The 23,101-nt window shown below is 45.6% G+C and overlaps 1 protein-coding gene across 3 annotated transcripts in view; it reads left to right on the top strand.

Annotated features, from left to right (window-relative positions):
• The window catches only part of slc31a1 (solute carrier family 31 member 1), a 97,156-nt gene that overhangs the window by 13,693 nt on the left and 60,362 nt on the right, over window positions 1-23,101 (top strand). The window contains exon 2 of one of the 3 annotated variants that reach the window (XM_072488172.1): window positions 22,114-22,197. The exons of 1 other annotated variant lie outside the window; for it this stretch is intronic. The gene's annotated coding sequence lies outside the window, so the exon portion shown is untranslated. Of the gene's footprint in view, window positions 1-22,110; window positions 22,198-23,101 lie in introns of all 3 variants that reach the window. One more of the 3 variants, XM_072488173.1, reaches the window with a different exon arrangement.

Genomic DNA, 23,101 nt, shown 5'->3' with positions numbered 1-23,101 from the left:
ATCAGGGCCAGGAGACTTGTCTACCATTAGCCCCATTAGCTTGCCCATCACTACCTCCTTAGTGATAACAATCATGTCCAGGTTCTCAGCTGTCCATAGCCTCATTTCCATCAGTCACTGGCATGTTATTTGTGTCTTCCACTGTGAAGACCGACTCAAAAAACCTATTCAGTTCCTCAGCCATTTCCCCATCTCCCATTATTAAACCTCCCTTATCATCCTCTAAAGGACCAATATTTACCATAGCCACTCTTTTTTTGTTTTATATATTTGTAGAAACCTTTATTATCTGCTTTTTTTATTCTGAGCAAGTTTACTCTCATAATCTATCTTACTCTTCTTTAAAGCTTTTTTTAATAGCTTTCTGTTGCCCCCTAAAGATTTCCCAGTCCTCTAGTCTCCCACTAATCTTTGCCACTTTGTATGCTTTTTCTGTCAATTTGATACTCTCCATTATTTCCTTGGATGTCCACGGTCGATTTTCCCTCATTCTACCGTCCTTCCTTTTTGTTGGTATAAACCTTTGCTGAGCACTGTGAAAAATCACTTGGAAGGTTCTCCACTGTTCCTCAACTGTTTCACCATAAAGTCTTTGCTCCGAGTCTATCTTCGCTAGCTCTTCCCTCATCCCATTGTAATCTCCTTTGTTTAAGCACAAAACACTAGTGTTTGATTTTACCTTCTCACCCTCCATCTGTATTTTAAATTCCACCATATTGTGATCGCTCCTTCCGAGAGGATCCCTAACTATGAGATCGTTAATCAATCCTGTCTCATTACACAGGACCAGATGTACGACCGCTTGTTCCCTCGTAAGTTCCATTACATACTGTTCTATGAAACTATCGAGGATACATTCTATAAACTCCTCCTTAAGGCTGCCTTGACCGACCTGGTTAAACCAATGGACATGTAGATTAAAATCCCCCATGCTGTACCATTTCTACATGCATCAGTTATTTCTTTGTTTATTGGTGGGGCAGGCAATAAATTGGTGGCCTATAGATTACTCCTATCAGTGACTTTTTCGCCTTTCTATTCCTGATTTCCACCCAAATGGATTCAACATTATTGGCCATAGCACCGATGTCATCCCTTACTATTTCCTGGATGTCATCCTTAAAGAACAGAGCTGCACCACCTCCCTTACCATCCACTCTGTCCTTCCGAATAGTTTGATACCCTCGGATATTTAACTCCCAGTCGTGACCATACTTTAACCATGTTTCAGTAATGGCCACTAAATCATAGTCATTCACGATGATTTGCGCCATCAACTCATTTACTTTATTCCGAATACTACGAGCATTCAGGTAAAGTACACTTATGTTGGCTTTTATACCTCTGTTTTGAATCTTAACACCTTGATCAGTAACCTCTCCAAGTTATATTTCCTCTTAATTTTTCTCCTAATTTTCCTTGTCATTGAACCCATATCTTCATGTAACAATCTGTCGCGTCGCTTTCCATTTATGTTTTTCTTCCCGTTTTATTCCTTTTCGTATTACTGGGCCTATTCACTGAGCTCCCCTCAGTCACTGTACCTTGTACTGTCGCCCTTTTTGATTTTTGACTATGGCTTCTCTGCCTTGCCCTTTCTCCCTTACTGCCTTTTGTTTCTGTCCCTGTTTTACTATCTTCCAACTCCCTGCATCGGTTCCCATCCCCCTGCCACATTAGTTTAAACACTCCCCAACCACTCTAGCAAATAGACATCAGTTCCAGTCCTGCCCAGGTGTAACCCGTCCAGTTTGTACAGGTTCCACCTCCCCAGAACAGGTCCCAATGCCCCAGGAATCTGAAACCCTCCCCCTGACACCATCCCTTCTATTACATATTCATCCTATATATCCTGTCATTTCTACTCTGACTAGCACGTGGCACCGATACTAGTCCTGAGATCACTACCTTCGAGGTCCGATTTCTTAACTTCTTCCTAGCTCCCTGTATTCATGTCTTTTTTTTTTTTTAAACCTATGCCACTTGTACAGATGTGTACCACGACCACTGGCTGTTCACCCTCCCCCTCCAGAATGTCCTGTACCCGCTCCGAGACATCCTTGAACCTAGCAGTTTGCGGCCACAGAAACGCCTGATTGAAGGTTCTTTTGGTTTTCTGACTTTGTAGATGTTTCAGGCAGTGTCCTATTGCCCCCTTCCACCAACACCCCGACTCCCTCTCCACAACCCTCCTTTCCCCTCTCTCCCCACTACCACCCCTTCCTTTCCCTTCTATTGGTACAGAGGCGAGCCAGTCTGAATCTGAGAACATTCCGGAACACCACCAATCATCATCAAGCACCAGTCAAGTCCAGGGAAATCAAAGTAGCTGATTGGTTGTCAGCCAAGTCCATCAAAATATGTCATCACTGGGAGGGTGGCGCAGGGTGGGGTTGTGGGGGCGGGCTCTCCACTGGTTGGAGTAACTTGACACAAAGGAAGATGGTTGTGGTTGTTGGAAGCCAATCATTTCAGTTGCGGGACATTGCTGCAGGAATTTCTCAGCAGTTTCCTCGGCCCAACCATCTTCAGCTACTTCATTAATTACCTTAATGGGATATGGGGAACAGATGGGTAGGTGAGATCAGCCATGATTTAGGGTAGCACAAGTGGATAGCACTGTAGCTTCACAGCACCAGGGTCCCAGGTTTGATTCCCCGCTGGGTCACTGTCTGTGCGGAGTCTGCACATTCTCCCCGTGTCTGCGTAGGTTTCCTCCGTGTGCTCCAGTTTCCTCCCACAGTCCAAAGACGTGCAGGTTGAGTGGATCGGCCTTGATAAATTGCCCTTAGTGACCAAAAAGGTGAGGAGGGGTTATTTGGTTACAGGGATAAGGTGGAAGTGAGAGCTTAAGTGGGTCGGTGCAGACTTGATGGGCCGAATGGCCTCCTGCACTATATGTTCTGTGATCTGATTGAATGGTGGAGCAGGCTGGAAGGGCTGAATTGTCTAATTCTGCTCCTAATTCCTATATTCCTATCTCCAGGTGCAGTTTAAATGTTTTTTATCCCATCCTTAAAGTTACCAAGCCAGTGGACAGGGCAAACCTTTAATCCATCTCCTTGCTTGCTCCAAAATCAAATTCAAATTAAATCCAATTCATGACCTCCACAAGGGAGACATACAAGATCCAAGCTGACAAGGCATAGCGCCTCATCTTAGGCTTGATCTTTTAAAGCCATCCACTTTCAATACTAGCTCTTTATATTTAAATAATTGGCTTTCACAGAGAACTCTTTGTTGTACTATTTAGAAACAGCCACGTGGGACATATGGTGTTCATTTTATTGCTCATCCAACTGCTGCCCAATGTGAACAGTGTTTGAGATTTTTGGTCAGTGAAATATTTCCGTTGAAACAAACAACAGTTGGTGTTTGCTCAGTTAGTCAATCGAAGGGCAGTCTGGGGGCATGATAGTTAGCCACTATGTCCCAGCACAAGGGAGAGTGGAGAAAAGCCACCTGGAATCCTGTCCATGACAGCTACCTGTTGCCAGGAAGTGTTCAGAATATGAGTGCAGTAAATCGTGAAATAGTCTGCAACTACTCACTGTTTAGGCTTCATGGTTAAGGAACCATGGCAAGTGTGAGCCACTCCATTCAGGGAAAGGGGTGGTTTGGGGGCAGCAGATGAAGGCTGTTGGACTAGAGAAATTGTGGAAGGAGAGACGGAGGCTGAGGGGCGATCTGGTAGAGGTTTATAAGATTATGAGGGATATAGATAGGATGAACAGTTGGAGCCCTTTTCCCAGGGCAGAAATGACAAATTTCAAGGCGGCACAAGTTCAAGGTGAGGAGGGATCGGTTCAGTAGAGATGTGCGGACAAAGTTTTTACACAAAAGGTGGTGGGCCTGGAATGCACTGCCAAGTGAGGTGGTTGAGGCAGATATGTTAGCGACCTTTACGAGTTATCTGGATAGACACATGAACAGACTGGGTATAGAAGGATACAGGCGGTTGGTCTAGATAGGACACGTGATCGGCGCATGTTTGGAGGGCCGAAGGGCCTGTTCCTGTCCTGTACTGCACTGTTCTTTGAACAGAAACCAGAAACAGGAGCTTAAATTGCATTTTAATAGCAACTGTTCTGAAACTGGGATGATTCTTCATCCTGTTGTTGATCAAATGTCTTCTATATTATAAAAATGTGGTGGGTATTGTATTCCTTGCATTTTCTTTTTTAAAAAAATATATTTTATTCAAGTTTTTTGGCCAAACATAACAATACGTAGTGTTTCTTTTACACAACAATAAAGCAATATAAATAACCGTGGCCAGTTTTAAATAAATAAGTAATATATAAACAAAAAAAAACTAAATGGCAACTGCCTTGTCCAAAATAAATACTCTCCAAAAGTACAATCCAACAATCCAATATACAATTACATATACCAAATACCTATACATATACAATAACATCCCTGAGAGTCCGTCCGATCCCTCCCTCCTGGGTTGCTGCTGTTGTCTACTTCTTTTCCATTCCCTCTATCTTGCTGTGAGGTAGTCGACCAACGGTTGCCACCGCCTGGTGAACCCCTGAGCCGAACCCCTTAACACGAACTTAATCCGTTCTAACTTTATAAATCCTGCCATATCGTTTATCCAGGTCTCCACACCCGGGGGTTTGGCTTCCTTCCACATGAACAATATCCTGCGCCGGGCTACAAGGGACGCAAAGGCCAACACGTCAGCCTCTCTCGCCTCCTGCACTCCCGGCTCTTCTACAATCCCAAATATTGCCAACCCCCAGCTTGGTTTGACCCGGACCCCCACCACCTTCGAAAGCACCCTTGCCACCCCCACCCAGAACCCCTGTAGTGCCGGGCATGACCAAAACATGTGGGTGTGATTCGCTGGGCCTCTCGAGCATCTCGCACACCTATCCTCTACCCCAAAAAATTTACTAAGCCGTGCTCCAGTCATATGCGCCCTGTGTAGCACCTTAAATTGGATCAGGCTTAGCCTGGCACACGAGGACGATGAGTTTACCCTACGTAGGGCATCAGCCCACAGCCCCTCCTCAATCTCCTCCCCCAGTTCTTCTTCCCATTTCCCTTTCAGCTCATCTACCATGATCCCCCCCCTCGTCCCTCATCTCCCTGTATATGTCCGCCACCTTACTGTCCCCCACCCATGTCTCTGAGATCACTCTATCCTGCACTTCCTGCGTCGGGAGCCGCGGGAATTCCCTCACCTGTTGCCTCGCAAAAGCCCTCAATTGCATATACCGAAATGCATTCCCTTGGGGCAACCCATATTTCTCCGTCAGCGCTCCCAGACTCGCAAACGTCCCATCTACAAATAGATCTCTTAGTTGTACTACCCCAGCTCTTTGCCATGCTCCAAATCCCCCATCCATTCTCCCCGGAACGAACCTATGATTGTTTCTTATCGGGGACCGCACCGAAGCTCCCGTCCCTCCCCTATGCCGTCTCCACTGCCCCCAAATTTTCAATGTAGCCACCACCACTGGGCTTGTGGTGTATTTCTTTGGTGAGAACGGCAACGGCGCCGTCACCATTGCTTGCAGGCTAGTCCCCCTGCAGGACGCCCTCTCCAATCTCTTCCACGCCGCTCCCTCCCCTTCTCCCATCCACTTACACACCATTGAAACATTGGTGGCCCAGTAGTACTCACTTAGGCTCGGTAGTGCCAGCCCCCCCCCCCCCCCCTGTCCCTACTACGCTGCAAGAATCCCCGCCTCACTCTCGGGGTCTTCCCAGCCCACACAAAACTCATAATGCTCTTCTCAATTCTTTTGAAAAAAGCCTTCGTGATCACCACCGGGAGGCACTGGAACACAAAAAGGAATCTCGGGAGGACCACCATTTTAACCGCCTGCACCCTACCTGCCAATGACAGGGACACCATGTCCCATCTCTTGAAATCCTCCTCCATCTGTTCCACCAACCGTGTTAAATTGAGCCTATGTAATGTACCCCAATTCTTGGCTATCTGGATCCCCAGGTACCGGAAGTCCCTTGTTACCTTCCTCAACGGTAAATCCTCTATCTCTCTGCTCTGCTCCCCCGGATGCACCACAAATAACTCACTTTTCCCCATGTTCAGTTTATACCCTGAAAAATCACCAAACTCCCCAAGTATCCGCATTATCTCTGGCATCCCCTCCGCCGGGTGCGCCACATATAGCAACAAATCATCCGCATACAGAGATACCCGGTGTTCTTCTCTTCCCCCCCCCTAAGGACTCCCCTCCACTTCCTGGAACCCCTCAGTGCTATGGCCAGGGGTTCAATCGCCAATGCAAACTATAACGGGGACAGAGTACATCCCTGCCTCGTCCCTCTATGGAGCCGAAAATAGTCAGACCCCCGTCCATTCGTGACCACGCTCGCCATCGGGGCCCTATACAGCAACTGTACCCACCTGATATACCCGTCCCCAAAGCCAAATCTCCTCAACACCTCCCACAAATAATCCCACTCCACTCTATCAAATGCTTTCTCGGCATCCATCGCCACCACTATCTCCGCTTCCCCCTCTGGTGGGGGCATCATCATTACCCCTAGCAGCCTCCGTATATTTGCATTTAGCTGTCTCCCCTTCACAAACCCAGTTTGGTCCTCATGGACCACCACCGGGACACAATCCTCTATCCTCATTGCCATTACCTTGGCCAGAATCTTAGCATCCACATTCAGGAGGGAAATGGGCCTGTATGACCCGCATTGCAGCGGGTCTTTTTCCTTCTTAGGAGGAGCGATATCGTTGCCTCTGACATAGTCGGGGGCAGCTGCCCCCTTTCCCTTGCCTCATTAAAGGTTCTCATCAGTAGCGGGGCCAGCAAGTCCAAATATTTCTTATAGAATTCAACTGGGAATCCGTCTGGTCCCGGGGCCTTCCCCGCCTGCATGCTCCCAATCCCTTTCACTACTTCCTCCGTCTCAATCTGTGCTCCCAGCCCTACTCTCTCCTGCTCCTCCACCTTAGGAAATTCCAGCTGATCCAGAAAGCACATCATTCTCTCCTTCCCGTCCGGGGGCTGCGCTTCATATAATCTTTCATAAAATGCCTTGAACACTCCATTCACTCTCTCCGCTCCCCGCTCCATCTCTCCCTCCTCATCTCTCACCCCCCCTATCTCCCTCGCTGCTCCACTTTTCCTCAGTTGGTGGGCCAAAAACCTACTCGCCTTCTCCCCATATTCGTACTGTACACCCTGTGCCTTCCTCCATTGTGCCTCTGCATTACCCGTAGTCAACAAGTCGAATTCTACATGTAGCCTTTGCCTTTCCCTGTACAGTCCCTCCTCCGGTGCCTCCGCGTATTGTCTGTCCACCCTCAGAAGTTCTTTCAACAACCGCTCCCTTTCCCTACCCTCCTGCTTTCCTTTATGTGCCCTAATAGATATCAGCTCCCCTCTAACCACTGCCTTCAGTGCCTCCCAGACCACTCCCACCTGTACCTCCACATTATCATTAAGTTCCAAGTACCTTTCAATACACCCCCTCACCCTTAAACACACACCCTCATCTGCCAATAATCCCATGTCCATTCTCCAGGGTGGAAGCTGTTTTTCTTCCCCTATCTCCAGGTCCACCCAGTGTGGAGCATGATCCGAGATGGCAATAGCCGTGTACTCTGTCCCCGTCACCTTTGGGATCAGTGCCCTTCCCAAAACAAAAAAATCTATCCGTGAAAATACTTTGTGTACATAGGAGAAAAACGAAAACTCCTTACTCCTAGGTCTACTAAATCTCCAGGGATCTACTCCTCCCGTCTGCTCCATACAATCCTTAAGCACCCTAGCTGCAGCCGGCCTCCTTCCGGTCCTGGACCTCGATCTGTCCAGCCCTGGGTCCAGCACCGTATTAAAGTCTCCACCCATTACCAACTTCCCCACTTCTAGGTCTGGGATTCGTCCTAACATACGCCTCATAAAATTGGCATCATCCCAGTTCGGGACATACACGTTCACTAATACCACCGCCTCCCCATGCAATTTGCCACTCACCATCACGTATCTGCCCCCACTATCCGCCACTATAGTCTTTGCCTCAAACATTACCCGCTTCCCCACTAGTATGGCCACCCCCTGTTTTTTGCATCTAGCCCCGAATGAAACACATGCCCCACCCATCCTTTGCAAAGTCTAACCTGGTCTATCAGCTTCAGATGCGTCTCCTGAAGCATAACCACACTGTGGTTTTCTTTGCCCATCTGAGGACCATCTCTCTGTCCTTATATCGGAGAAATCTCACCACTATTGCTCGAGGAATTTCTCCAGCCCTCGGTCTTCGCGCCATAACCCGATAGGCTCCCTCCACCTCCAGCGGACCCGTCGGGGCCTCCGATCCCATTAACGAGTGCAGCATCGTGCTCACATATGCCCCGACGCCTGCCCCTTCTGCACCTTCGGGAAGACCAAGAATCCTTAGGTTCTTCCTCCTCGCATTATTCTCCAGCACCTCCAGCCTTTCCACACATCTTTTGTGTTGTGCCTCGGGGATCTCCGTTTTCACCACCAGGCCCTGTATGTCGTCCTCATTCTCAGCAGCCTTTGCTTTCACAACCCAAAGCTCCTGTTCCTGGGTCTTTTGCTCCTCCTTTAGCCCCTCAATCGCTTGTAATATCGGGGCCAACAGCTCCTTCTTCATCTCCTTTTTGAGTTCATCTACGCAACGCCGCAGGAACTCTTGTTGGTCAGGGCCCCATATTAAACTGCCTCCTTCCGACGCCATCTTGCTTTGTGCCTGCCTTCCTGGCCGCTGCTCTAGAGGATCCACCGCAATCCGGCTACTTTCCTCTCTTTTTTCCATCCGTGTCCAGGGGGGATTCCCTTCTGGATTACCGCACAGTGTTATTTGCCGTTAAAATTGCCGATGGGGCTCCTATTAAGAGCCCAAAATTCCGTTCCACCGGGAGCTGCCGAAACGTGCGACTCAGCTGGTCATCGCCGCAGCCGGAAGTCTATTCCTTGCATTTTCAATGCGTAATGAGAAGAATTCCAATGAGAAATTCTGGTGAGTTTTCCAGTCATTTGTGTGTTTCTTGAGAGTGAGGATGTGGGAACAGGGGATGTTTGATGTGTCAGACACTGGGATGGATGTAATATCTTGCTCTAATACAGAATATCAGTGATACACATCTTGAAGTAGCTGAACTCCGTTGTGTTACCTGTGTCACAATTTATCACAAATTAAATATACTACAGCTTGGCTCGTGGCATAGCAAGTTCTGGAGCACATGTCTTCGGTACATTATCAGGTGTCCATAGCCTTTGTGATATTCAATGCCTTCAACCATTTCTTGATATCACGTGGAGTGAATCAAATTAGCTAAGACTGGCACCTCTGATGGACAATTAAATAACTCGAGGAGGCGGTTGAACAGATATTCCCATCCTCAATGACAGGAACCCAGCACAACAGTGCAATAGATAAGACTGAAGCATTTGCTACTATCTTCAGCCAGAAGTGCCAAGTGGATGATCTATCTCGGCCTCCTCCAGCAGTCCACAACATCACAGGCAGTATCAAAATGGCAAGTAACACTCGTGCCATATAAAGAACCATTTCCAACGAGAGAATCTAACCATTGTTTATATTGCTGCATGATCTTACCCTTCATTTCCTCTGTAATCTTCCCCACAAACCTATTTCACTCTCCCATCTTCCTGGAAGAAACCCATAATCCTTCTGTTCTGCACCCACTCTACTATTTGCCGCATGCCTTCGGGCGTCTAGTCTCTACATTCTGAAATTCGCTCCTTAAATCTTTCTGCCTCTCTACAGTCCTCTCAACCTCTAAGGTGCTTCATTAAACCCACCTCTTTTTCCAAACTGTTGGTCATATTTTTTTCTCTGGCTTAGTATCTTTTTTTCTGATTTGATTTTGTAAATTGCCTTGAACTCTTTTCCAACATTAAAAATATTAAATAAGGGAACAATGATGCTGTAGTGAAGTGAAAGGTTACCCAGGATTTCTTAGTTTGAGGTTGAATAATGCATTTGAACTGAGAGACTCCATCTTGGCTAATGAGTTAGTGCTGACTTTCATTCAAGTTAGAACAGTGGTTTTAAATGAAATCTCAAGGGTCTCTTTAACTTGATTAATTTGGAATATCAATGATTAAAAGAGAGCCTCTCTGTTGTTGGTTGAGTGCCTGTCATGTGCTTGAATCAGGAACGATGGACAGCCTCAATTGAATAAATGACATTACTTTCCCTTAAATCCTGATTTGTTTAGCTGTAGTTTAAGAATTCAGTATTCCATAGAGAATATAACTCAGTTCTATTTATAAAATTGCTTCTATGATTTCAGGAAGTCCCAAATCTCTTTACCAACTTCTTGATTAGTTAGTTCAGTAATTTATCCTAATCCTCTTTCCTCTTTATCATTCCTCAGTTGTTTTAGGGCGGCACGGTAGCACAGTGGTTAGCACTGTTGCTACACAGCGCCAGGGTCCCAGGTTCGATTACGGCTTGGGTCACTGTCTGTGTGGACTCTGCACGTTCTCCCCGTGTCTGCGTGGGTTTCCTCCGGGTGCTCCAATTTCCTCCCACAAGTTCCAAAAGACGTGTTCATTAGGTGGATTGGACATTCTGAATTCTACCTCCTTGTACTTGAACAGGTGCCGGGGGTGTGGCGACTAGGGGATTTTCACAGTAATTTCATTGCAGTGTTAATGTAAGCCTACTTGTGACAATAATAAAGATTATTATTATGTTCCTTTTTAGGTGCTTCTCGAATTCCTTTTAAATGATTCAGTTTTTGCCAGTCCTTGTAAAGTGTTCCATGTACAGTGTTACATCTAAATGTCCTAACTTCTGTTAATCACCTGTCATAATCTCAAAACCTCTGTGACATTAACATTCTTATCCTAGTGGGAAAACCCCCCAGAATTCCCAGATCACTATAGCCTCTCTTTCCTGGTATTGATGCCAAATGCTTTCCTTGCCGCTAATATTATTCCGCTTAATATAATAAGGCCCGAACTGAACACTAAATGTCAGCTGTGGCAAAATCTCTGTCATATAAAATTGCCAACACACCTTTTTTTATCTGTTCGATGTCCAAAATCCTATTTTCCTTTTTATGGCCTTTTCTCCTTTCCCTCCCAACTTCAAAGATACATGTGTATCTTTGTTCGAGATCTTTCCTCCACACACACACCGCCCCTACTGACTTTATTTTTTATTCATTCAAGGGATGTGCGCTTTGCTGGCTAGGCCAGCATTTATTGCCCATCCATAATTACCCTTGAGTGGTGAGCTGTCTTCTTAAACCCCTGCAGTCCATGTGATGTTGGAACACCTAAATTGCTGTTCATGTTAAACATCTAACTTTTTCATTGTTTATTTCCCCAAAAATACGCATTCACATTTGAACTACATCGGCTGTCGATCAGCCCACTCAGCTGATCTGTGCATTTTCATAAAATCTCTTGTATTCTTTCTCTCTGATTTGATGTCATTGGGAAAACTTCAATATGATTTTGTCTGTGTCTGTGCCTCAGCACAATACGTTAGAGAACATTATTATCACACTTGGCCAATCTTGTTAAAACTAACCCTATAACCCTACTCTGCTTTCTGTCCTCACGCCATCTTATTATCCGTACATCTAGAACCCCTTTATTCTATTATTGCGTTTATTTATGCAACCATTTCTTTAATAATAGCTTCCCAAATTCACTTCCAAAAATTCATATCTATAATAGCAATTTGGGGTACCTGTGGATGTGGTTATATTTAAAGGCATTTGATTACAAAGATTATTACACACTTCATGATGTATGTGGTAACATAGTAGCATGGATAGCAGCTTGGTTAACTAGCAGGAAATGGAGAGTAGGCATGAATGGATCATTTTTGAATTGGCAAGCTGTAACGAGTGGAGTGCCACAATGATCAGTGCCCGGACCTCCACTATTGACAATCTATATTCATGACTTGGCGGATGGGATCAAATGTATGGATGCCAAAATTGTTGAAGGCACAAAGAAAAGTAGGAAAGTAAATTGTGAGGAGAACGTAAGGAGTCCGCAAAGGAATATATGTAGGTTAAGTGAGTAAACATTTGGCAGATGGAATGTAATGTGGTAAAATGTGAACTTGCCCGACTTTGGCAGGAATAATAAAAAGCAGCATGTTATTTAAATGGGTAAAAATGAGATCCGGATGGTTCTGGTGTCCTGATACATGAATCACAAGTTAGTACGCAGGGACAGCAAGTAATGGGGATGGTAAATGGGTATGTTAGTGTTTATTGTAAGGGGAATGGAACATGAAAATAAAGATGTTTTGCTACAAATGTATAGGGTATTTGTGAGTGATCATTTGGAGCACTATGTACGGATAGGGTTTCTTGTTTAAGAAAGGATATAATTGCATTACAGAATCACAGAAAAATACAGTGCAGAAGAGGCCCTTCGAATCTGCACTGACATGTGAAAAACACTCGACCTACCTACCTAATCCTTAATTAGAAACTGTTCAGAGAAGCTTCGCTCAACTAATTCCTGAAATGAGGGGATTATTCTATGAGAAAAGGTTTGACAGGTTGGGTTTGTATCCATTGGAGTTAGAAGAATGAGAGGTAAGATTCTGAGGAGTCTTGACCGGTAGATGCTGAAAGGATGTTTCCCCGTGGGAGAGACTAGACCTAGGGGAACACAGTTGAAAAATAGTGTCTCCCATTTAAGAAGAAGATGAAAAGAATATTTTTCTCTGGGGATCATGAGCCTTGGAACTCGCTCCCGAGAGCAGTGGAGGCAGGGTCTTTGAATATTTTTTAAGGCTGAATTAGATAGATTCTTGAATGACAAGGGAGTGAAAAGGTATAGCTGGTACTAAGGGAAGTGGAATTGAGGCCACCACCAGATCACCCATGTTCTTATGGAATGGTGGAGCAGGCTTGAGGGCTGAATGGCCTACTGCTTTTTCATTGAACATACAGCGCAGAAGGAGGCCATTCGGCCCATCGAGTCTGCACCGACCCACTTAAGCCCTCACTTCCACCCTATCCCTGTAACCCAATAACCCCTCCTAACCTTTTTTTTTGGTCACGAAGGGCAATTTATCTTGGCCAATCCACCTAACCTGCACGTCTTTGGACTGAGAGAGGAAACCAGAGCACCCGGAGGAAACCCACGCAGACACTGGGAAAATGTGCAGACTCCGCACAGACAGTGACCCAGCGGGGAATTGAACCTGGGACCCTGGCGCTGTGAAGCCACAGTGCAAACCACTTGTGCTACTGTGCTTCTAATTTGTATGTTCTTAAGTCACTACCATCCCTTTATTCACATGCTAATTATTTCTTCAACTTAATTATCTACTTTATAAAAATGGTTACACTTCATTGCTGTAAAGCCATTTGGGATATTTTGAGGTCATATAATGTACTCTATAAAAGCAAGTATTTCCTTCTCTCAAGCATGCCATTTACAAATCTCAACTAATTATCACTGATTTATCCTTTTTTTTTCAGCACTAACAATTTTAATTTCCTATTTTGGACACAAAATTTACAACCGTGACAACATCCATTATTAGACTGCCTTAAAAGAGCTTCACACATGCATAGCCCCAAAGGGAGTAAGAGAAACTGACATATAATTTCTGGCTTACCCTTTTACCCTGGTCATTGTTGACTGGGACTCCAGATGAATTATGCTGCTGATTGACAAATGTCATGGGGTCAACAGAAAGATAGCAAAATGTCTCATCTTAAACCCCAAAATAAGTTTGTCAGAAAAATCAGTAGGAATAAAGTATGCATTTGGAGTGGCACCTTGGTTCTGCACACTTCTACCTGTTAACTTCAGCTCCGATGCTCCATGCTTAATGTCGCCCATATCAGGGGCAGTGTGCTGAACTGCTCTTGACCGGTAGCTGATTCTATGTTTTACTTTGTGCTAATAAACTAAGGTGGCCGTGTGATGGTATGCTGGCCACTTGAGTCAGCTTACCACTTAATTAACTTTCCAAAGCTGCAAAGATAGTCAATCTTTCTATCCGGGAACCAGAACAATTCCTAACATATGCTTTATTCTTTACAAGGGCACTTTCAGTGTATTCCCTCGCATGGTAATTTCTAATAGATAATCCTATCTGCGATGTGGCGTTTGAAACTTCAAATGGGCAAAGGCATTTGGTTTGTTTGCGAATTGCACAATGTTTAGTGAACTTCAATGTGTAATATGGAGCCTGTCTGAGTTTGGCAGAACATTCTGGAACACCAGCACCAATCAACATTAAGAGCCAGTCAAGTCCCAGGAAATCAAAGTAGCCAAGTCCATCAAAATATGTAATCACTGAGCCAGACCCAATAGCATGGTATCGGGGGGGTGTCCTTGGGTCAGATCAAATAGCACTTCGGGGGGGGGGGGGGTCGTCAGTAATCGTCAAGATGCAAAACTTATAAAAGCAAACATAACAGAAAAATAAAGGGAATTGGGTTTTTAGGAGGATCCCTCACCTCCCGTCTGTAACACCTGCCAAAATTGATGTTAGTGGGACTTTGGTGGGGGGGGGGGGGGGGACTCAACTGGTTGGAGTCGTAATGGGCCCAGAGGACGATGGTTGTGGTTGTTGGAAGCCAATCATTTCAGTTACGGGACATCACTGCAGGAATTCCTCAGCAGTTTCCTCGGCCCAACCATCTTCAGCTGCTTCATTAATGACCTTAATGGGATATGGGGAACAGATGGGAAGATGGATTTGAGACCAGCAAAAGATCAGCCATGATCTGATTTAATGGTGGAGCAGGCTCGAAGGGGTGAATTGCCTACTTCTCCTAATTCCTATGTTCCTCCATCATAAGGGCAGAAGTGGGGATGTTCGCTGATGATAGCGCAATGTTCAGCACCGTTTGTGACTCCTCAAGAGTGTTGAAGCAGTCAGTGGCCATATGCTGCAAGACCTTGAACTGATAAAGTGCCTAGTAACATTTGTGGCATAAATGAGCCAGGCAATTATCATCTCCAAAAATCTATTAAACATCTGTCTTGACATTCAATGGCATTACCATGGCTAATTCACCTACTCTCAACATCCTGCAGATTACCATTTGACCAGAAACTGAACTGGGCTAGCCATACACACATTGTTGCTACAAGAGCAGATCAGAGGCTGGGAATAATGAGCCTAAAGCTTGTCCAAGTCAGGAATGTGATGGAATATACTCCACTTGCCTGGATAAGTACAGATCAAGAAGCTGAACACCATCCAGAATGAAACGGTCTGCTTAATTGGCACCCCATCTTCCACCTTAAACATTCACTTGCTCCATCACCGAAGCATCATGGCAGCAGTGTGTGCATTCTACAAGATGCACTGCAGCAACTTGCCACAGCTGCTCAACAGCACCTTTCAAATCCGTGGCTTCTACAACCTAGAAGGATAAGGGCATCAGACGTTCACAATTCCGACTTGGAACTATATTGCCATTCCTTCGCTGCTGCTGGGTCACAATTCTGGAACTCCATCCCTAACAGCACTGAGTGTATGTACACCACATTGACTGTGTCTCACCACCACCTTTTTTTGTTTGAAATGTATTTTATTACAAGCATGCATCAAAACAGGTTACAGCAAATAAACATCCTGGGAAACGTACTTCCTAACAATCAACTATGCAGTCTGTAGAGATTTGTTCCTTTTTTCATCCTCCCCTCCCCCCACCCCCCTGCGACGAACAGCTCCTCAAACACGGCCACAAACATCCATCACCTTTTCTCAAACCCCCCTGATGAGCCTCATAACTCATACTTTATCTTCTCTAACCGCAGGAAGTCGTACAGGTCACCCAACCAAGCCCCCGGCGGCAATGCCAACTGCCACTCCCAACAAAATTCGATTGGGCGTGCAATCAGAGAGGCGAAGACCACGACATCGGCCTTCCTCTTCATGAGCTCCGGCTTCTCTGAAACCCCAAATATCGCCACCAAAGGTCCACCTCCTCCTCCACTACCCTGGCTAAGATCGCGAACACTCCCACCCAGAATCTTCCCAATTTTTCGCAACCCCAAAACGTGCACGTGATTCGCTGGCCCTGCCCACACCTCTCTCACTCAACTGCTACACCCTGAAAGAACCCACACATTCTCGCCCGAGTCACCTGCACCCTGTGCGCCACCTTAAACTGTTTCAGGCTCATCCTTGCACAAGAGGAAGCCCTGTTTACCCTACGCAGTGCCTCACTCCATACTTCCCAATTGACCTCCCCTCCCAACTCCACTTTGTATTTTTCCTTGATCTTCACCACCCGATTGCCTCCCTGCTCCCCCAGCCATTTGTAGCACCTTTTCAAGGGCAATTAGGGGATGGACAATAAGTGCCGACCCATATCCCACAAAAGAAGAGTAAGTGGTTTTGGTGGCAGGCAGCTATGTGATCGGAAGCTCACCTTGGGATCAAAAAGGATGTTAAAACATTCCAAACAGTTTTGTTTGGCCTCCGGCAGTGATTAAGGAGACCAAGGAGGGGTTGGGAGAATGAAAGGGAGTGCTGTGCTAGGTTAAATTGTGTTCGACTTTTCTTGGCATCTGTAGAGCTCTTCAGGATGGTTTAGATTACATTTAATTGAGTTTCCAATCCACACATGGCATAATTGACTAAAGAACTATGGAGAGTGGTTACTAAACGACTATGGAGAATGGTTTTAATACTTGCTCAATCATTTGTATTGCTAAACAAATAGAGAGGCACATTACCAAAGCTTTTCATCCTGCAAAGCACAAACATTTCATTTTGGATTTGAATATCAGATTAAAATGTCTATGTATGTCATTATATTGTTGATCACGTATTATTGTTTGTCACCTGGTTTGGTGTTGCTTCCATGTATATTTTTTGAAATAAATTCTGGTAATTTAACCTGAACAATGCAAGTAACTTACATCTACTGTCCGCCTTACATGGAACATTGGATCCATGCTCTGCGCTGTGTGTGTGAATTGTGCTTACATTGATTAGACCTGTGCGTTTTTCTGTTAATGGATATTGGGCTTTTCCGTATCATGTTTGGGAAGTGGTCCAAAGCAAAGCTATGGAGAATGCACATGGCCCAAATCCAGGTATCGTCACGCATCTGTGATTTGGACTTTATCAATGTGCTTTGGACCTGACCTTACTTACCTTATAACTTGCGCTTTGTATCAAATCAATCATCTGAAGAAAGGGGGCATTCATACTTCCATTTGGGTTGGGTTGCAACTAGGTTCACAACGTGAGTACCCAATGTGCTAACCAGGTTCCAGCTCCTCTATTAAAATATGATATTTATTTGGCAATGAGCGCTGATCAGTCTCACAGAATTTAAAAAATTGCTTAGGAGTTTGAAGGTTTAACTTTCAATCAGCAAAGAGGTTGCATTTCCTTAGAACCATAGAATTCCTACCGTGCAGAAGGAGTTCATTCGGCCCATTGATTCTGCACCGATCCTCTGAAAGGGCACCCTATTGAGGCCCACTCCCTCACCTATCCCCATAACCCCACCTAACCTGCACATCGCTGGACAGTAAGGGGTAATGTAACACGGCTGATCTACCTAACCTACACATATTTGGACTGTGGGAGGAAACCCACATAGGCATGGGGAGAATGTGTGGAGTTTGCACAATCACCCAAGGCTGGAATTGAATCCGGGCCACTGGGACTATGAGGCAGCAGTGCTAAACCCACACGGGAGGGTTTAAACTAGTATGGCAGGGGGGTGGGCACGGGAGCAATAGGTCAGAAGGTGAGAGCATTGAGGGAGAACTAGGGAATAGGGACAGTGTGGCTCTGAGGCAGAGCAGACGGGGAGAAGTTGCTGAACACAGCGGGTCTGGTGGCCTGAAGTGCATATGTTTTAATGCAAGGAGCATTACGGGTAAGGCAGATGAACTTAGAGCTTGGATTACTACTTGGAACTATGATGTTGTTGCCATTACAGAAACCTGCTTGAGGGAAGGGCAGGATTGGCAGCTAAACGTTCCAGGATTTAGATGTTTCAGGCGGGATAGAGGGGGATGTAAAAGGGGAGGCGGAGTTGCGCTACTTGTTCGGGAGAATATCACAGCTATACTGCGAGAGGACACCTCAGAGGGCAGTGAGGCTATATGGGTAGAGATCAGGAATAAGAAGGGTGCAGTCACAATGTTGGGGGTATACTACAGGCCTCCCAACAGCCAGCGGGAGATAGAGGAGCAGATAGGTAGACAGATTTTGGAAAAGAGTAAAAACAACAGGGTTGTGGTGATGGGAGACTTCAACTTCCCCAATATTGACTGGGACTCACTTAGTGCCAGGGGCTTAGACGGGGCGGAGTTTGTAAGGAGCATCCAGGAGGGCTTCTTAAAACAATATGTAAACAGTCCAACTAGGGAAGGGGCGGTACTGGACCTGGTATTGGGGAATGAGCCCGGCCAGGTGGTAGATGTTTCAGTAGGGGAGCATTTTGGTAACAGTGACCACAATTCAGTAAGTTTTAAAGTACTGGTGGACAAGGATAAGAGTGGTCCGAGGATGAATGTGCTAAATTGGGGGAAGGCTAATTATAACAATATTAGGCGGGAACTGAAGAACATAGATTGGGGGCGGATGTTTGAGGGCAAATCAACATCTGACATGTGGGAGGCTTTCAAGTGTCAGTTGAAAGGAATACAGGGCAGGCATGTTCCTGTGAGGAAGAAAGATAAATACGGCAATTTTCGGGAACCTTGGATGACGAGTGATATTGTAGGCCTCGTCAAAAAGAAAAAGGAGGCATTTGTCAGGGCTAAAAGGCTGGAAACAGACGAAGCCTGTGTGGCATATAAGGAAAGTAGGAAGGAACTTAAGCAAGGAGTCAGGAGGGCTAGAAGGGGTCATGAAAAGTCATTGGCAAATAGGGTTAAGGAAAATCCCAAGGCTTTTTACACGTACATAAAAAGCAAGAGGGTAGCCAGGGAAAGGGTTGGCCCACTGAAGGATAGGCAAGGGAATCTATGTGCGGAGCCAGAGGAAATGGGCGAGGTACTAAATGAATACTTTGCATCAGTATTCACCAAAGAGAAGGAATTGGTAGATGTTGAGTCTGGAGAAGGGGGTGTAGATAGCCTGGGTCACATTGTGATCCAAAAAGACGAGGTGTTGGGTGTCTTAAAAAATATTAAGGTAGATAAGTCCCCAGGGCCTGATGGGATCTACCCCAGAACACTGAAGGAGGCTGGAGAGGAAATTGCTGAGGCCTTGACAGAAATCTTTGGATCCTCGCTGTCTTCAGGGGATGTCCCGGAGGACTGGAGAATAGCCAATGTTGTTCCTCTGTTTAAGAAGGGTAGCAAGGATAATCCCGGGAACTACAGGCCGGTGAGCCTTACTTCAGTGGTAGGGAAATTACTGGAGAGAATTCTTCGAGACAGGATCTACTCCCATTTGGAAGCAAATGGACGTATTAGTGAGAGGAAGCACGGTTTTGTGAAGGGGAGGTCGTGTCTCACTAACTTGATAGAGTTTTTCGAGGAGGTCACTAAGATGATTGATGCAGGTAGGGCAGTAGATGTTGTCTATATGGACTTCAGTAAGGCCTTTGACAAGTTCCCTCATGGTAGACTAGTACAAAAGGTGAAGTCACACGGGATCAGGGGTGAACTGGCAAGGTGGATACAGAACTGGCTAGGCCATAGAAGGCAGAGGGTAGCAATGGAGGGATGCTTTTCTAATTGGAGGGCTGTGACCAGTGGTGTTCCACAGGGATCAGTGTTGGGACCTTTGCTGTTTGTAGTATATATAAATGATTTGGAGGAAAATGTAACTGGTCTGATTAGTAAGTTTGCAGATGACACAAAGGTTGGTGGAATTGCGGATAGCGATGAGGACTGTCTGAGGATACAGCAGGATATAGATTGTCTGGAGACTTGGGCGGAGAGATGGCAGATGGAGTTTAATCCGGACAAATGTGAGGTAATGCATTTTGGAAGGGCTAATGCAGGTAGGGAATATACAGTGAATGGTAGAACCCTCAAGAGTATTGAAAGTCAAAGAGATCTAGGAGTACAGGTCCACAGGTCATTGAAAGGGGCAACACAGGTGGAGAAGGTAGTCAAGAAGGCATACGGCATGCTTGCCTTCATTGGCCGGGGCATTGAGTATAAGAATTGGCAAGTCATGTTGCAGCTGTATAGAACCTTGGTTAGGCCACACTTGGAGTATAATGTTCAATTCTGGTCGCCACACTACCAGAAGGATGTGGAGGCTTTAGAGAGGGTGCAGAAGAGATTTACCAGAATGTTGCCTGGTATGGAGGGCATAAGCTATGAGGAGCGATTGAATAAACTCGGTTTGTTCTCACTGGAACGAAGGAGGTTGAGGGGCGACCTGATAGAGGTATACAAAATTATGAGGGGCATAGACAGAGTGGATAGTCAGAGGCTTTTCCCCAGGGTAGAGGGGTCAATTACTAGGGGGCATAGGTTTAAGGTGAGAGGGGCAAGGTTTAGAGTAGATGTACGAGGCAAGTTTTTTACGCAGAGGGTAGTGGGTGCCTGGAACTCGCTACCGGAGGAGGTAGTGGAAGCAGGGACGATAGGGACATTTAAGGGGCATCTTGACAAATATATGAATAGGATGGGAATAGAAGGATACGGCCCCAGGAAGTGTAGAAGATTGTAGTTTAGTCGGGCAGTATGGTCGGCACGGGCTTGGAGGGCCGAAGGGCCTGTTCCTGTGCTGTACATTTCTTTGTTCTTTGTTCTTTGTTAACCACATTTAAAAAAAAGTCACTTTAGTTTTAACCCCATTCTTAGACTACTTTGATGGCTTATTGGGTTCCTATCCCATGTGTAAATGCCACACTTTGGGTACCTGACCAGCAGGAATGGAATGAAAGACTTGCATTTATATTGCACCTTTCACAATCTCGGGATCTCCCAAAGTCCTTTCCAGCTAATGTCACTTTTGCAATGTCGGAATCGTGGCAGCCAATTTGTGCGCAGCAATGTCTCAAACAAAAATGTGATCATGGAGTGGGACTTGAACCTACAACCTTCTAACTCCGAGGCAAGGGTCCCACCCGCTGACACACAACTGAGACCACTAGACCAGCATTGGCAGACATCCTAAATTAATCCTGATTCTAGTCCTCCTCCACCATCATAGAGAGACTAGGGGCGGCACGGTAGCCAGTGGTTAGCACTTGCTTTACAGTGCCAGGGACCTGGGTCCGATTCCTGGCTTGGGTGACTGTCTGCATGGAGTCTGCACATTCTCCCCGTGTTTACGTGGGTTTCCTCCCACAGTCCTAAGATGGGTTAGGTGGATTGGTCACGCTAAATCGCCACGTAGTGTCCAAAGGTTAGGTGGCGTTGCTGGGTTACGGGGATAGGGTAGAGGTGTGATCTTAGGGAGGGTGATCTTTTAGGTGCCAGTGTAGACTCGATGGGCCGAATGGCCCCTTCTGCATGTAAATTCTATGACTACATCCTGCCATGCACACACCCTTTTCAGGGAGGCACTATCTAGCAATGATTTGGACGCTTGCCTGATTGTTACGCCCCGAGCCAGAGACTGCTTGTCATGTACCTATCTACCATCACCCTAGTACAGTCACGAGAGTTGCCACTATCCCAACATTACCCTGAAGGTTCGCAATTAATGATCAATTTCCTAGCCATTGCAGCAAGCAATTAGGCAGAATATTTATCTGATCATTTTGGATGCTTTGATTTCTTTGAACATTACAAAAATATTGAAGTTGGAATAGAAAGGCAGTTAGAATGACGGTGAAGAATCATTCGACTGGGTAACAGTTTCTGTTGGTTTTGATGAAGTGGATGGCTCGACACTGAGGAGAACCATGTTAGCTGACCAATGGCTGGAGCCTGGGAACGGCATAGGTCAGAGTCATGTGACGAAATTCCCAGGCATATGTCCACCTAGAGTTAACAATCCTATGAATTACTAAACACAGATTGCGGACCAAATCTGAGATTTTCCTAGTCTGTGCTACTCAATGCAAAGTAAGTAATGTTCACCATAACCTGAGTCACTGGTTGCAATTCTATTTGCGTCACCTGAACAGTGATGTGTTCATAAACAGGAATGAGTTAAGCCATGTCGATTGGTCCTGACCTGTATGCTTTTAGTAAACATTAACCAATTTCTTCATTGGTGTGTCAGCAGCTGACAAGAGTGGATGCAGAGATCCTGCAGCGATACTGACATTTTCTGGCTCATAACAGGCAGCCAAGAACAGCAGCACCGGGGGTGAGTAGGATGCCAAAGAACTGTTTGCTGTTCAGCGACACTGAACTCTTGAGATATTGGATGGCGTCTGTGGGAGCAATATATCTTCAAACTGTGGAACTGCATTAAATGTGGCAGAGATTGTGTGCAGTTGACGTGTGTTTGTATGGATGCTGCATACAAGCCTGGGAGGGCGTTGCATGTGTTCAGGTTTGTTTCTGAGAGAACCTCAGTGTCTTATCTGTATTGAGGAGAGGAAGCTGAATTCAACTCAAGTATGTGAAAATGAATATTTTAGCAGCAGAACTCCTTGTTGTTCCTCAATTGAGAATTGTGTATTTTTGTTTGCATGTTTGATTTATTCCTACATGCGTTGGTTTTTAGCTTTGACGGACACTTGATGTTAGCGGCTAAGGGAGAAATGTGGGGTTCTGTCCTGATCATTGTGTCATGTCAAGCAAACAAACTGTTGAATTGTAATCTCTTGGATTCAGTAGGCTTGTGGGTCAGCCCTTGCCTTCTGCTCTGTGTCTTTTGTTAATTGCAGTGTGCTCATGTATTCTCCTGCTGTGAAAATGAATCCTCCACCTCTGGTTGCTGAATTTCAAGAGGGGTGTATGTAAAGGCGGCGTAGATCAGAAGCATTAGAGACACCGAAACATTAAAGTCTGGAGAGAAAATAAGGCAGAGTACTTATCATGGACTATTTACTTAAGTAAATGTGGCAGCAAATTTCATTACCCAAGAAATCAAATGAGAAATAACTAGTCTGTGTTTGCAGTGTTGGTTGTAGGCTGACCGTTGTTCAGGGCACCAAAGGAGCATCCCTTCACTTATGTCCCTCTGAACAGGTGAGTGTGGGTTCAGATTATTATGTCTCCAACCACAACTTTCTGACTTGCGATAAGAGTTTAATCACAATGTC

This window comes from Scyliorhinus torazame, chromosome 22, assembly GCF_047496885.1.
Source record: "Scyliorhinus torazame isolate Kashiwa2021f chromosome 22, sScyTor2.1, whole genome shotgun sequence".
Lineage (NCBI taxonomy): Eukaryota > Metazoa > Chordata > Chondrichthyes > Carcharhiniformes > Scyliorhinidae > Scyliorhinus > Scyliorhinus torazame.
Note: the sequence above shows the minus strand (reverse complement) of the source record. Positions and strands in the feature narration are given on the sequence as shown.